Source organism: Zalophus californianus, chromosome 10 (genome assembly GCF_009762305.2).
Source record: "Zalophus californianus isolate mZalCal1 chromosome 10, mZalCal1.pri.v2, whole genome shotgun sequence".
NCBI lineage: Eukaryota > Metazoa > Chordata > Mammalia > Carnivora > Otariidae > Zalophus > Zalophus californianus.
The window spans coordinates 53,563,739-53,571,862 of record NC_045604.1 but is presented as its reverse complement, the minus strand read 5'-3'; the positions used below and the strand labels follow the sequence as shown (position 1 = coordinate 53,571,862).

At 41.2% G+C, this 8,124-nt stretch overlaps 1 pseudogene; it reads left to right on the top strand.

Moving 5' to 3' along the window:
• Nucleotides 1-6,123: 6,123 nt before the first annotated feature.
• LOC113931843 lies at nt 6,124-6,440 on the top strand (annotated as a pseudogene).
• Nucleotides 6,441-8,124: the final 1,684 nt, after the last annotated feature.

The following is an 8,124-nucleotide window of genomic DNA, read 5'->3' as shown; positions in this document are numbered from 1 at the left end:
AGTATATAATCAGTCACCCCTCACAACCCCAGGGGGCAGCAGCTCTTTCTGCCCACAGGTCCTGTCCCTGTGCCTCAACAAAACCACCATTTTGCACAGAAGATGTCTCAAGAATTCTTTCTTGGTCATTGGCTCTGGACCTCACCCCACCAAACCTCACCTATATCCTAAAACTACATCAACACCTCTCATAAAACTTATGAAATACCATTAAAACTCTTAAAGAAATTTCACTCCAAATATAACAGTTGAAATGCAAGCATAAGCTCATAAATTTTGGAGTTTCTCTCTTGCGGTCAGGCTGTTTTACTTCCCCAGCCCAGAGCCCAGATGTGGGAGGTTATCTGGATGTGGGAGGTTACCTGGATATGGGAGGTTATCTGGATGTGGGAGGTTACCTGGATGTGGGAGGATACCTGGATGTGGGAGGATACCTGGATGTGGGAGGATACCTGGATGTGGGAGGTTACCTGGATGTGGGAGGTTACCTGGATATGGGAGGTTACCTGGATATGGGGAGGTTACCTGGATATGGGAGGTTACCTGGATATGGGAGGTTATCTGGATATGGGGAGGTTACCTGGATATGGGAGGTTAGCTGAATGTGGGAGGTTACCTGGATATGGGGAGGTTATCTGGATATGGGAGGTTATCTGGATGTGGGAGGTTACCTGGATGTGGGAGGATACCTGGATGTGGGAGGATACCTGGATGTGGGAGGTTACCTGGATATGGGGAGGTTACCTGGATGTGGGAGGTTACCTGGATATGGGAGGTTACCTGGATATGGGGAGGTTACCTGGATATGGGAGGTTACCTGGATGTGGGAGGTTACCTGGATGTGGGAGGTTACCTGGATAGGGGGCACGTTGTGACAGTGAAATATAAGAAGGGAGCAAGGAGCTAACATCCACTGAAAGCTCAGCTTACTTCCTGTGTCTGTTCCCAAAAATCTATTCCAAATGTTCTCGCTTCCTGACTCACTGCCAGAAACCTAGGAGTCATTCCTGACATCTGTCACCCTCACTCAACATTTTGAGTGATGCCCTATGTCCCTAATTCAGGATGTCATCATCTGGCCTTCCAGCACATCTGCCCTGCTTTCCAACTGTCCCTGCCTCCAACTTGGCTCCTTCTGGGCCCTCTGCCACCTCCAGCCTCTGACCATCACAAATCTGATCCATTTTCCCCCAGGATAGAGTCCAAGCCTCAAGCAGAGTACACATGCCAATTTCTTGGCCCTGAGATTCTTCTTGCACTGTGGTTGACAGTGTGACAGAAGAAAAAGGTGAGAGTGACATTTCTGAGAACTCACCCAAAGAAGATAGTTTAAAAGTACAGAAAAGCTACGTACTCCAGCATTTTCCCCACAGAACAATGTTTTCAATAAATCGTATACAATTGAGAATATCTGTATTTATTTCCCTTGGTAATACATTCAGAAATGTGGTTCTTCCCTAATTCTACTACTGAAACAAAATCTAGCACTTACTTAGCTGAGACATGTGAGAAACATCTGCACTTTCATCCATTTGTGTCACAAGCATCCCGCAGGGAACAATTTGTCAACAAAATTCTCCATGTGATATTTTTGTAAATTTTCCAGTAGTATTTCCTGACAAAGAATGAAATTTAATTTCATGCCATTTTTCCTTTGAATTATTTCAAACATGTCTACTTCAGCAGGAAGCATACACTTTTCCCCCATGATACATCATGTCTTTTGACATTACAGGCAAGAAACTTCAAAATGACTTCTAAAAACATATGAGCGAGATTGGTGAAATGTTGTAAAATACTGACCTGAGGCAGACAGCACTAAAATGGTTGTTTTCTGTCTGTTTTCAAAGATCTTGCTAATCAAGCTGGCCTCATGCTATTGTTTGTATCCCTGAAGGTATACTATATGTTTAGGCAAGTCCTCCTAACGTGGCAGGAAGAGATTTTTTAAAAATAAATCCATTTTTCAAAAAGTATTGATAATGTCATATTTTATGGTCAACCATTTGTCAGACCTGATTAGATCATCCTTATTTTTGCATTGTAATGTTGCTGATGTAAAGCTTGTGCTTGGTAGAACTCTCTGTAATCTTCTCACTGTGCATTTGTATTTGCCTTGTTAATATTGTCTTGACAATCCATGTCTTCTTTACAAAGATATTTTTAACTATTTGTCTCAAATTCTAAGTTTCATTTCCTGTGCTCAGATATTTTATATATATGGGGAAACAGGGAGGATTTGTCAGAGTCTTTTATCCTAGGTCAAAGATGCATTACTCACTTAATCTACACAACAACCCTGTGAGGAGCTGCCATAATCTGCCTAGAATGCTTTTCTCAGCCAAAGGTACCCCACATCTGCAGTCCTGCAAGGTTGGAATGATTAATACATGTGCTTCGTACAGGCTGATCTGCCGTAGGACTCTGGAGAAGCCACTTACTATTAATTGGCCTTCTGCTTTTTTGCAAGAGAATGTTTCAAGTGGCCTGCCTAAATCAGAGCAGAGCTTCCAGATTCCATACTGTTCCCAAAGCCAAAGCCCAACCAGAGTTAAAATTTTAGGAATTTAAAAGCTTCCTTTATTTCAACACCTAATCCAGGTTATTCTTCATGCCAATGTGTTTCCCACCTTCATCAATCAGAGGGAATATGTTAAACCTCCTGGAAATGTGATACAATCTCAACTTTCCCCAGAGAGATTTTCCTGCCTTTGGGTTATCACCAAGTTTTATAAAAGAAGCTCCTTTCTCACACAACACATAGCTTAGGCACTAGCCAGAGCAGAGTGAGTCCTGGCCAGAGATCCATAAAGACAAAAGAGTGGCCGGGGACTCTCAAACTTTAGCATGCCTCAAAATCACCTGGAGCGTTATTACAGCATAGATTGCTGGGCCCCACACCCAGAGTTTCAAATTCAGTGAGTTCAAGTTGAGGCCCGAGAGTTTGCATTTCTAACAAGCATCAGGTGATGCTGATGCTGCTGGTTCATAAACCACACTTTGAGAACCACCCAGACTAAGACAAAGGATAACAAAGTGTTTGATCTGTATCATCTGCCCAATTTTTTTTTGCCCTAGAAATGCCATCTCTTATCTAGCAGCCTAGCTAGCCTTATAGAGCTCATCAGGTTCAAGTACTGAGTATTCTTTCAATGGTTTTGGTTTTTTGTTTGTTTGGTGCCTGATTCTGAAGGGGAAAACAAATGAGTAAGACATGGTCCCTGCACAAAGACACCTGAAAATTTACTGGAAGAAATAAGCTATATAGAAAATAGATTTTGTGCAGGACAAAGAGTGCAGGCCAGGAACAGAACACTAGACTTGGAGGCATAAGACCCCATGCCTATCGAAGCTCTGCTGCTGACTAATTGTGTGATGGTGGTGGGGCAAGTCCCTTTGCCAGTGTGTGATGACAAACTCTGGAATCTGTATTTTATAATTATGCAGACCACAGATATGATACCTCCTGAACCCACGATTCTCCAAGACAGCTCTGTCCCTGAAAGCTAAGCTGCAGGGATGAAAGCTAATCCTGGACAGATAAAGCTACGATATCAAGACCCCCTGTACTCAGGAGAGTCTTTTTCTGCTATACTGATTGCCTACCGAGAGTCACGCAGTGCAGCAGACCCCTGCAAAGAGGAAAGTAGCATCTACAGCCAGCTGGTACTAAAAAAAGAAATGTTTTTTGAGAATTTACCATTTACCAGGCACTATTTTTAGTTAAATACATTACTCACTTAATCTACACAACAACCCTGTGAGGAGCTGCCATAATCTGCCTAGAATGCTTTTCCCCCCAGACACCCACATCGGCTCACTTCCTCACCCGTTTCAAGTCTTTGCTCAAGTATCACCTTTTTAATGAGGTTCTACCCTGATTGTTCTCTTTGAAATTGTAACATCTTGGGCTCCTGGGTGGCTCAGTCGTTAAGCGTCTGCCTTCGGCTCGGGTCATGGTCCCGGGGTCCTGGGGTCGAGCCCCGCATCGGGCTCCCTGCTCAGCGGGAAGCCTGCTTCTCCCTCTCTCACTCCCCTTGCTTGTGTTCCTGCTCTCGCTGTCTCTCTCTCTCTCTCTCTCTCTGTCAAATAAATAAATAAAATCTTTAAAAAAAAATTGTAACATCCTCCTCCCCCCCACAAAATCTTCATTCCTGTTACCTTACTCTATTTTTTTTTCCCCATCACATTGATCACCTTTTAATACATTATATATAATGTTTACTGTCTTTCCCTGCCTAAGTGTAAGTTTTCTGAGGGCAGGGGGTTGGTTTGCAACCTTGGGAGTTCTCTGGGCGAAATTCAAACCTGGCCCCCATACAAGGAGGGCAGGGAGAGACAAAAGAAAGAGACAGACCACTTGGGATTGGTAGGTGGCAGGTTTAACAAGCAAGGGAGTTTACATACAAGGCTTGTCTTGGGCGACAAGATGGGTAGATCTTCATCCCCACCTGCCAGAATCTTAAAAGTTTATATAGAGGCCTTAACAGGGTTCTGTCACATACACAGTCCAAATGGTCTCAACAACACATTACTTTTTTTTTTTTTTAGACAACACATTACTTTTTTAAAGTTGTGTCCTTGAAACAGCTCCGACGATGGGAATGGTCCTTGGAAAAGTGCATTCCAAGGACAGGGAAGGACTAAGAAGCCTCCCATTGCCTGGCTCTAGCTCACAGGTCAGCTGGAAGTCACACCCTCTTGATGACCTCCTCCAACACAGGGATCTCCATTTTGTTCACTGCTGTGTCTCAAGAACCTCACACCAGGGAAGGCAAACTCTTCTGTTCAGTTTCAGATGGCGAATATTTCTGGCTTTGGGAACCATATAGTGTCTGCTGCAACTAAACTCTGCCCTTCATCATTCAAAGGTAGCCACAGATAATGGGTGTAACTGAGTAGAATAAAACTTTACTTATGGACATTGAAACTTGAATTTTAATATAATCTTCACATATCACAGAATATTCTTCTTTTTAATTTTTTCAACCACTTAAAAACATTTTTAAAAAAATAGTTTACAGGCCATAAAAAAAGGGGGGGGTAGTATGCTGGATGTGGCCTCCAGGCCACAGTTTGCCAACAGCTGACCTAGAATATAGTAAAGGTTTGAATGGAAGATTTTATGCCAAAGTACTTGAGGGTACTTGAAAGTTATGTGTTATTTTAAGTATATTGAGTATTCCTTATACAATCATGTCTATGTTATTATTGTGTTTGTCAAGTACTTTTCATAGTCAGCACAGAGGAAAATTTAACTTTATCCACTTTCTGAATTATGACTCATTTAATTTAGTTAGATTGGAATAAGAACGTTTTCAATAAAAATGGTAGATGGTAAACAATTCTGGCCCCAAATATCTCATCCATCTCACATTGTACGACACCAATAAAACCAAGTTCACAACATGAGCCTTAGACTTGATTTTATTATTGTTTAAAAAGCAACTGACAGCACTAGGAACTAAGCCAGTTTGGACGATGTGTACATTTTTAAAAGTGACTCATACTGAGAAAAGATGAAGTTGGTTCGTGTCAACATTATAGAAAACGCTGCATGGAGTAAGGACGTGTATTACTGGAACTGGAGGATTATCTCAGCACATTTCTGACCTGCTCGAGCCCCGTGTACTGGAGGGCTCTCCCAGGGAGGTGGAGTCCGTTCAGTTCCCACACTGGCTGATTAGTTCAGGACTTTGTTCTTATAGATACACCCTGGGCTCCTAAGACTAAAGTAGACATTCCACAATCCCATCTTGACACACAAAGGGAGCAGAGCCATGTGCATAATAGGTAGTCAGTAAAGATTTGAATTAATGGATAAATATATAGATAGCTTTGAACTACTCGGGGAAAGCAAACACTCATTCTGGTAAACAGGCCACCAACAAATATGACTTTTTTTTCTGCTCTATTCTTGTCTGCCATGGGAAAAACAAGAAATACAAGCCCCAATGCTTGGCCACTTAATCATTCATTTATTTCACATTTATTGAGTATATACTATGTTCCAGAAACCCTACAAGGAACTGGACCTACAAAACTAATCAAGACAGCAAGCCTGCATTGCAACTTTCATGAGGCCTTGCTACTTCCCTTCCTCCATAAAAATTAATTTGGGTCATGATGGGCAGTGAGATGGCATCTGCCAGCAGGGTCATTCAGGTCATCGAGTCACATACTCCATTAATAAGGTCCCCTGACAGAAGAGACAACCGTAAACCCAATGTATCAGAAGTTTTGAGATCAACGGGACTACCACCTCACTCCTCTTCAACTTCACAGCATTCTGATGGAAGTAAATCACCAGCATGGCTGGTGCATCAGGGTCCACCAGACACTGCAGAAATAATAAAAACAGTACCTCAGGACAGAAATACAGAAGGAAACTTGTGTCCCAAAAAGAAATTGAATTTATCCACCGTGGAGGTCCAGAATAATCACTGACACTGTGGCTGCGGTTGGTCATCAGACAAAAGAAGAGTCTTTACAATAAAGGACTTCCAAAATGGCACATGAGAAATTACACATTAAACAACTTGAATAAATATTCTGTTAAAAAAATGAAGTATAGAAAATTTAGATGGACACTGGCCTCTCCTAATATATGTATCTTGGTCAGCTTCTCTACACGCTTACCTAATTGTTCATATACTTATTAAAGCATACATTTTTCCAACGTTAGCCTATTACTTTACTCTTGATTATCAAGTATTACCAGTGTTGAGCTATTAAAAGCACACAATATCTAGTAAACTATTATATATTTCCCATAATTTCACTTTTCTTTCAGTTTCTGTTTAGACACAGGAAGATTTATCATACAGAACCGCTGCTTTTGGGAATTGGTTTTCCTGAAACTGGATGAGGCCCAGTGAAAGAACGACTCCATTATTTGTTCTTAGCTTTCTTAAAATTTTTTCATTAATGAAGTTACTAGATTATAACTATTTAAAAAGCATATCCTACACTAAATGATAAAAAGAGAGCCAAGGTAAACCAGGTGTGCTTTGTGGTATTAAAAGTGGGAGTTAACACAAAAGATTATTTGTACCTATATTCAGAAGAAAACACCAGAGTATAAAATGGAAAATAAGATATCAAAATGAATATAACACAGGAATAGATGTTTGACTAGAAATTACAAATTACTGTGTTATTAGGGGTGTTAAGTCTTAGTCTTTGATTTTATTTACTGTTTTGATTGTCATCATCTGTGTAAATTCTGATAACCATTAACTTTCTCAAACTTAATGTCTGAAAGCCTCATAATATCAACCTAAATATTTACCTTATTAGGGCAATTTATGAAACTGTAATAGGGTCTTACAGTGCCAAGGGTATGTATTATTGTGAAAGTAACGCCTCACAAAGCTAAACAAATTCTCTTCCATACCTTTAAAAAAAAATAAACATTTTACTTTGCATTGATATAAAAATAAATTTAATTCAGGTTGCGTTCATTAGTATGTTCATTATTTCTTCTGAATTTAAAAGAAATTAAAGTTGCGACATTATTGCAGGCCCCTAAAATATCATGGGCCCTGAGAACTCTGTCTACTGTACCTGATGGAGAAGTTGGCCCTGTGACCATCTCTGCTTTCCTGCCTTCCATCCTGCATAATCAAAAGTTATTCAGAGGGGCTGGGCATGGTAGGTGGAATTCCAGGGTATGGAAGGCTTGAAGGGGAACTGGAGAGGAACAGGCTGTGGCAATGGGGAAGGAGGGTGACTGTGTGGAGAGACAGTGACAGCAGCCTGGTGAAGGATATTAGGTTCTGAGCAGGGTGACGAGAGGATCTAGCTGTAGGTTGGGCAGATGGCAAGAGTGGGAAGGCAGGATAGTAGAGCAGGAGCAGATGAGGAGAGTGACCTCACAGCTTAGTGCAGGCTATCGAAGCCTGAGTAGAGTATGTATGTATGTGTTCCTTAGCTCTAGCCACTGAGGTAAGCTGGGAGCAGTGACATTCCAATACCACTAAACATACCTAGCATCCACATTTTGATTTCTAAACACCATTCTCCTTTAAAAGGAAGTAGGGCCCTCAGAAGAAATGGCAGGAGAGTTACAAGACGCTCTTAGAATATCTTGTTCCAGAAAGTAAGGAAGTACTAAAAGAATGA